The 6,056-nt window shown below is 52.9% G+C and overlaps 11 non-coding genes and 1 pseudogene across 11 annotated transcripts; 9 read left to right on the top strand and 3 right to left on the bottom strand.

Annotated features, from left to right (window-relative positions):
• The first annotated feature begins 346 nt into the window (after window positions 1-346).
• Window positions 347-459, top strand: LOC122763430. The gene has a single exon (XR_006359100.1). It is a non-coding gene; the product is annotated as a U5 spliceosomal RNA (small nuclear RNA).
• Window positions 460-650: 191 nt separating this feature from the next.
• Window positions 651-829, top strand: LOC122763428 (annotated as a pseudogene).
• A 121-nt stretch (window positions 830-950) lies between these two features.
• Window positions 951-1,069, bottom strand: LOC122763424. The gene has a single exon (XR_006359095.1). It is a non-coding gene; the product is annotated as a 5S ribosomal RNA (ribosomal RNA).
• A 631-nt stretch (window positions 1,070-1,700) lies between these two features.
• LOC122763435 lies at window positions 1,701-1,864 on the top strand. The gene has a single exon (XR_006359105.1). It is a non-coding gene; the product is annotated as a U1 spliceosomal RNA (small nuclear RNA).
• A 588-nt stretch (window positions 1,865-2,452) lies between these two features.
• LOC122763431 lies at window positions 2,453-2,566 on the top strand. Its single transcript, XR_006359101.1, has one exon. It is a non-coding gene; the product is annotated as a U5 spliceosomal RNA (small nuclear RNA).
• Window positions 2,567-2,747: 181 nt separating this feature from the next.
• LOC122763427 lies at window positions 2,748-2,939 on the top strand. The gene has a single exon (XR_006359098.1). It is a non-coding gene; the product is annotated as a U2 spliceosomal RNA (small nuclear RNA).
• Window positions 2,940-3,057: 118 nt separating this feature from the next.
• Window positions 3,058-3,176, bottom strand: LOC122763432. Its single transcript, XR_006359102.1, has one exon. It is a non-coding gene; the product is annotated as a 5S ribosomal RNA (ribosomal RNA).
• A 403-nt stretch (window positions 3,177-3,579) lies between these two features.
• Window positions 3,580-3,743, top strand: LOC122763434. The gene has a single exon (XR_006359104.1). It is a non-coding gene; the product is annotated as a U1 spliceosomal RNA (small nuclear RNA).
• A 647-nt stretch (window positions 3,744-4,390) lies between these two features.
• Window positions 4,391-4,503, top strand: LOC122763429. The gene has a single exon (XR_006359099.1). It is a non-coding gene; the product is annotated as a U5 spliceosomal RNA (small nuclear RNA).
• Window positions 4,504-4,685: 182 nt separating this feature from the next.
• On the top strand, window positions 4,686-4,878 carry LOC122763426. Its single transcript, XR_006359097.1, has one exon. It is a non-coding gene; the product is annotated as a U2 spliceosomal RNA (small nuclear RNA).
• A 343-nt stretch (window positions 4,879-5,221) lies between these two features.
• On the bottom strand, window positions 5,222-5,340 carry LOC122763433. Its single transcript, XR_006359103.1, has one exon. It is a non-coding gene; the product is annotated as a 5S ribosomal RNA (ribosomal RNA).
• A 403-nt stretch (window positions 5,341-5,743) lies between these two features.
• On the top strand, window positions 5,744-5,904 carry LOC122763425. Its single transcript, XR_006359096.1, has one exon. It is a non-coding gene; the product is annotated as a U1 spliceosomal RNA (small nuclear RNA).
• Window positions 5,905-6,056: the final 152 nt, after the last annotated feature.

Raw genomic sequence — 6,056 nt, 5'->3', positions numbered from 1 at the left:
CCATTTCAGAAGCCCGGATGAGGTGGGAAATGGCCCGGCAGTTTGTACTGCTCAGTGTGACACGGAGCTGCTTTGCTCATGCACTCACGTCCACCACTAAATGTTGGAGGTGTGCCAGTGAGCGAGGAATGTGCCACAGCCTCAGCGACTGATAGAAAACTGCAGCGCACAACCGACAGTAGTAAAGCGCTTCCAAACATGCAGTCAAATCTGGGCGGTTTATTGGCCGACTAAGCAAAAACGTTGAAGGAAGGCCGTCCCAAGGTGGCCGGCCGGCCGGCCGACCGAGACTGTGGTGACTCCGGCGGATAGACTCCTCGGCCGCTCTCCAGGACAGGGGCTACGTTGACTCTGGTTTCTCTTCAAAATGCACAAGTCTTTCGCCTTTTACTAAAGACTTCCGTGGAGAGGGACGTTCAAGAGTTTAAGTTATTTTTGGTGGGCTTTGCTGTAAGGCTGCGCCCTTTGAGTGTGTCAAATGTCAAGCAGCTCTCTGTCAAGGCTCAGAGGTGCACTTAGGTCAACCTTGGGGCGGGGAGGCATCAGCAGCAGCAGCCTTGTTATGCTTCCCAAAAATATTTTGGCACCTCACAATGGGAACTGACTTGTGTGCCAAGATCTTGCTGGGCCCCTTGGTGACACCCGTAGCCATCGCCGTACCTTTTGGCTAAGACTGGCGGTATCTGTTCTTATCAGTTTAATATCTGATATGTCCTCTATATGGGACAATATTAAATGCATTTTTGAGCAGTGGGAGGTGAAAATCAGCTTGCTCTCTTCACTTGCATTGATTCCAGGCTGCAGTGCCACCAGGAACGGTGCACCATTCTCTTTTTTCTGTGAAAAGCAAAGCGAAGCTGAAACCAGAAAGACAGCAACCCGTGCCTGTGTGTCAATTTAATTGCGAGCCCATGTTTCTTGTAAGGAAGCAGCAGCAGCAGCAGCGTAAAAGCTTACAGCACCTGGTATTCCCAGGCGGTCTCCCATCCAAGTACTAACCCGGCCCGACCCTGCTTAGCTTCCGAGATCAGACGAGATCGGGCGTGCTCAAGGTGGTATGGCCGTAAGCCGAGGGGTTGGGGACACAGACTGCTTTTATGGACTGGGCAAGGCCCCTGCTCGTGGAGGGGCATGTTTCTGTGGGCGAAGCAGCAGTGTAAAAAGGCAGCGGTGTAAAAGTGCTTTTCACAGCACCTGGTATTCCCAGGCGTGCGTCTCCCCATCCGCATCATCCGGTGTTCGGCTCCCTGCCTGGCTTCCTCGGTGATCAGACGCAGAGATCGCATGCTGCTCAGGGTGGTATGGCCGTAGTCAGTTGGGGACACAGACTGCTTTGACCGGGCAAGGCCCCCGCGCTGGCGGCTCAAAAGTCAGCCTCGACACACTGCACTTCAGCCTTTATCTCCACCACATGCTACACTCTAGTCCAGTATCGGGAAGCGACACCGAGATGGGCAAGCGGCTGTTGGTGCCGTCATGTCCAGTTGATGCTGAATCTATAGGAAACGACAGCCAGGTATGCCAGTAAAAAAAGGTCGAGTGTTTCCTCTCCAATGTGTGCTGGAGGTTGAAGTTGAACATAGCACAGCATTAACGAGCAACTGAGTCAAGGCATTGGCCTCTGGGATTATTCATTTCCAGCACCATCAGCCAAGAGCTGTGTCTGGCAAGAGCCACCCGGTGTTTGGCGAGTACACCTCATACTTACCTGGCAGGGGAGATACCATGATCAAGAAGGCGGTTCACCCAGGGCGAGGCTCAGCCATTGCACTCCGGCTGTGTTGACCCCTGCAAATTCCCCAAACGTGGGAGTCTTGACTGCATAATTTTTGCTAGTGGGGTGCTGCGTCCGCGCTTTCCCCCGATGATGTCGTTGTAAGCAAAGGTCAGCCGCCCGTCTTTCCAAGTTCCTTGGAACGTGATGGTTGTGGGTCGTTGTCTTTCAGCTCAAAGCAAATGTCACTTCCTTTCCTAACTCTTGTAGAAGAACTCCTGATTGTTGGAGATGGATCCATGGGCTATCATGCCGCGCGGGTTAATACTTTGGCGCTGCTCTTGTTCACTCCGCGCAGTGACCTGATGTTGAAGTGCGATGCCAGGAGCAACTCACCACTTCAGAAGCCCGGATAGAGGTGGGAAATGGCCCGCAGTCACTGCCCAGTGTGACACGGAGCTGCTTTTGCTCATGCACTCACGTCTACCACTAAATGTTGGAGGTGCGCCAGTGAGCGAGGAATGTGCCACAGCCTCAGCGACTGATAGAAAACTGCAGCGCACAACCGACAGTAGGAAAGCGCTTCCAAACATGCAGTCAAATCTGGGCGGTTTATTGGCCGACTAAGCAAAACGTTGAAGGAAGGCCGTCCCAAGGTGGCCGGCCGGCCGGCCGACCGAGACTGTGGTGACTCCGGCGGATAGACTCCTCGGCTGCTCTCCAGGACAGGGGCTACGTTGACTCTGGTTTCTCTTCAAAATGCAAAAGTCTTTCGCCTTTTACTAAAGACTTCCGTGGAGAGGGACGTTCAAGAGTTTAAGTTATTTTGGGGGGGCTTTGCTGTAAGGCTGCGCCCTTTGAGTGTGTCAAATGTCAAGCAGCTGTCTGTCAAGGCTCAGAGGTGCACTTAGGTCAACCTTGGGGTGGAGGTGATCAGCAGCAGCAGCCTTTGTTATGCGCCCTTAAAAACATGGCACCACAACAACTGACTTGTGTGCCAAGATCTTGGGTTGGCCCCAGACACCTGTGGGCCATCGCTTCTCGGCCTTTTGGCTAAGATCAAGTGTAGTATCTGTTCTTATCAGTTTAATATCTGATATGTCCTCTATATGGGGATTAAATATTAAATGCATTTTGAGCAGTGGGAGGTGAAAACTGGGGCTTGCTCTCTTCACTCCTTGCATTGACCTGGTATTGCAGTGCCACCAGGAACGGTGCACCATTCTCTTTTTTCTGTGAAAAGCAAAGCGAATCTGAAACCAGAAAGACATCAACCCGTGCCTGTGCGTCAATTTAATTGCGAGCCCATGTTTCTTGTAAGGAAGCAGCAGCAGCAGCGTAAAAGCTTACAGCACCTGGTATTCCCAGGCGGTCTCCCATCCAAGTACTAACCAGGCCCGACCCTGCTTGGCTTCCGAGATCAGACGAGATCGGGCGTGCTCAGGGTGGTATGGCCGTAAGCCGGGGGGTTGGGGACACAGACTGCTTTTATGGACTGGGCAAGGCCCCCTGCGCGTGGCGGGGCTCAAAAGTCAGCCTTTCGGACACACTGCACTTCAGCCTTTATCTCCACCACATGCTACACTCTAGTCCAGTATCGGGAAGCGACACCGAGATGGGCAAGCGGCTGTTGGTGCCGTCATGTCCAGTTGTTGCTGAATCTATAGGAAACGACAGCCAGGTATGCCAGTAAAAAAGGTCGAGTGTTTCCTCTCCAATGTGTGCTGGAGGTTGAAGTTGAACATAGCACAGCATTAACGAGCAACTGAGTCAAGGCATTGGCCTCTGGGATTATTCATTTCCAGCACCATCAGCCAAAGAGCTGTGTCTGGCAAGAGCCACCCGGTGTTTGGCGAGTACACCTCATACTTACCTGGCAGGGGAGATACCATGATCAAGAAGGCGGTTCACCCAGGGCGAGGCTCAGCCATTGCACTCCGGCTGTGTTGACCCCTGCAAATTCCCCAAACGTGGGAGTCTTGACTGCATAATTTTTGCTAGTGGGGTGCTGCGTCCGCGCTTTCCCCCGATGATGTCGTTGTAAGCAAAGGTCAGCCGCCCGAAGTTCAACGTTGTGTGCCCATCTCCAAACTTCTCACGTCCTTGCGGAGCAACATCCCCAGTCTTTCCAAGTTGCTGGGAACGTGATGGTTGTGGGTGTTGTCTTTTAGCTCAAAGCATATGTCACGCTCCCTTTCCCAACTCTTTGTAGAAGAACTCGATTGTTGGAGATGGATCCATGGCCATCATGCCAAGGGTTAATACTTTGGCGCTTGCTCTGTTCACTCCGTGCAGTGACCTGATGTTGAAGTGATGCCAGGAGCAACTCACCATTTCAGAAGCCCGGATGAGGTGGGAAATGGCCCGGCAGTTTGTACTGCTCAGTGTGACACGGAGCTGCTTTGCTCATGCACTCACGTCTACCACTAAATGTTGGAGGTGTGCCAGTGAGCGAGGAATGTGCCACAGCCTCAGCGACTGATAGAAAACTGCAGCGCACAACCGACAGTAGGAAAGCGCTTCCAAACATGCAGTCAAATCTGGGCGGTTTATTGGCCGACTAAGCAAAAACGTTGAAGGAAGGCCGTCCCAAGGTGGCCGGCCGGCCGGCCGACCGAGACTGTGGTGACTCCGGCGGATAGACTCCTCGGCTGCTCTCCAGGACAGGGGCTACGTTGACTCTGGTTTCTCTTCAAAATGCACAAGTCTTTCGCCTTTTACTAAAGACTTCCGTGGAGAGGGACGTTCAAGAGTTTAAGTTATTTTTGGTGGGCTTTGCTGTAAGGCTGCGCCCTTTGAGTGTGTCAAATGTCAAGCAGCTGTCTGTCAAGGCTCAGAGGTGCACTTAGGTCAACCTTGGGGCGGAGGTGATCAGCAGCAGCAGCCTTTGTTATGCGCCCTTAAAAACATGGCACCACAACAACTGACTTGTGTGCCAAGATCTTGGGTTGGCCCCAGACACCTGTGGGCCATCGCTTCTCGGCCTTTTGGCTAAGATCAAGTGTAGTATCTGTTCTTATCAGTTTAATATCTGATATGTCCTCTATATGGGGATTAAATATTAAATGCATTTTTGAGCAGTGGGAGGTGAAAACTGGGGCTTGCTCTCTTCACTCCTTGCATTGACCTGGTATTGCAGTGCCACCAGGAACGGTGCACCATTCTCTTTTTTCTGTGAAAAGCAAAGCGAAGCTGAAACCAGAAAGACATCAACCCGTGCCTGTGCGTCAATTTAATTGCGAGCCCATGTTTCAAGCGAAGCCAGCAGCAGCAGCGTGAAAGCTTTACAGCACCTGGTGGCCCGGCGGCGGTTCTTACAGCATTTCACCCTGCCCGGACCCCTGCTTAGCTTCCAGATCAGACGCAGATCGGGCTGTTTCAGGGTGGTATGTCGTAGTTTCCAGGGCTGGCGCATAGAGAGTGCCTTGTGGACCAGGCAAGGCCCCTGCTCGCGGAGGGGCATGTTTTGTGGCGAAGCAGCAGTGTAAAAGCGTGCAGCGGTGTAAAAGCTTACAGCACCTGGTAATCCCAGGCGGTATCCCATCCAAGTACTAACCAGGCCCGACCCTGCTTGGCTTCCGAGATCAGACGAGATCGGGCGTGCTCAGGGTGGTATGGCCGTAAGCCGGGGGGTTGGGGACACAGACTGCTTTTATGGACTGGGCAAGGCCCCCTGCGCGTGGCGGGGCTCAAAAGTCAGCCTTTCGGACACACTGCACCTCAGCCTTTATCTCCACCACATGCTACACTCTAGTCCAGTATCGGGAAGCGACACCGAGATGGGCAAGCGGCTGTTGGTGCCGTCATGTCCAGTTGTTGCTGAATCTATAGGAATCGACAGCCAGGTATGCCAGTAAAAAAGGTCGAGTGTTTCCTCTCCAATGTGTGCTGGAGGTTGAAGCTGAACATAGCACAGCATTAACGAGCAACTGAGTCAAGGCATTGGCCTCTGGGATTATTCATTTCCAGCACCATCAGCCAAAGAGCTGTGTCTGGCAAGAGCCACCCGGTGTTTGGGCGAAGCACTCTCTACTCCGGCAGGGGAGATACTATGATCAAGAAGGCGGTTCACCCAGGGCGAGGCTCAGCCATTGCACTCCGGCTGTGTTGACCCCAGCAAATTCCCCAAACGTGGGAGTCTTGACTGCATAATTTTTGCTAGTGGGGTGCTGCGTCCGCGCTTTCCCCCGATGATGTCGTCCTAAGCAAAGGTCAGCCGCCCAAAGTTCACCGTTGTGTGCCCATCTCCAAACTTCTCTCGTCCTTGCGGAGCAACATCCCCAGTCTTTCCAAGTTGCTGGGAACGTGATGGTTGTGGGTGTTGTCTTTAGCTCAAAGCAAA

This window comes from Solea senegalensis, unplaced genomic scaffold (genome assembly GCF_019176455.1).
Source record: "Solea senegalensis isolate Sse05_10M unplaced genomic scaffold, IFAPA_SoseM_1 scf7180000016846, whole genome shotgun sequence".
NCBI classification, from domain to species: domain Eukaryota; kingdom Metazoa; phylum Chordata; class Actinopteri; order Pleuronectiformes; family Soleidae; genus Solea; species Solea senegalensis.
Note: the sequence above shows the minus strand (reverse complement) of the source record. Positions and strands in the feature narration are given on the sequence as shown.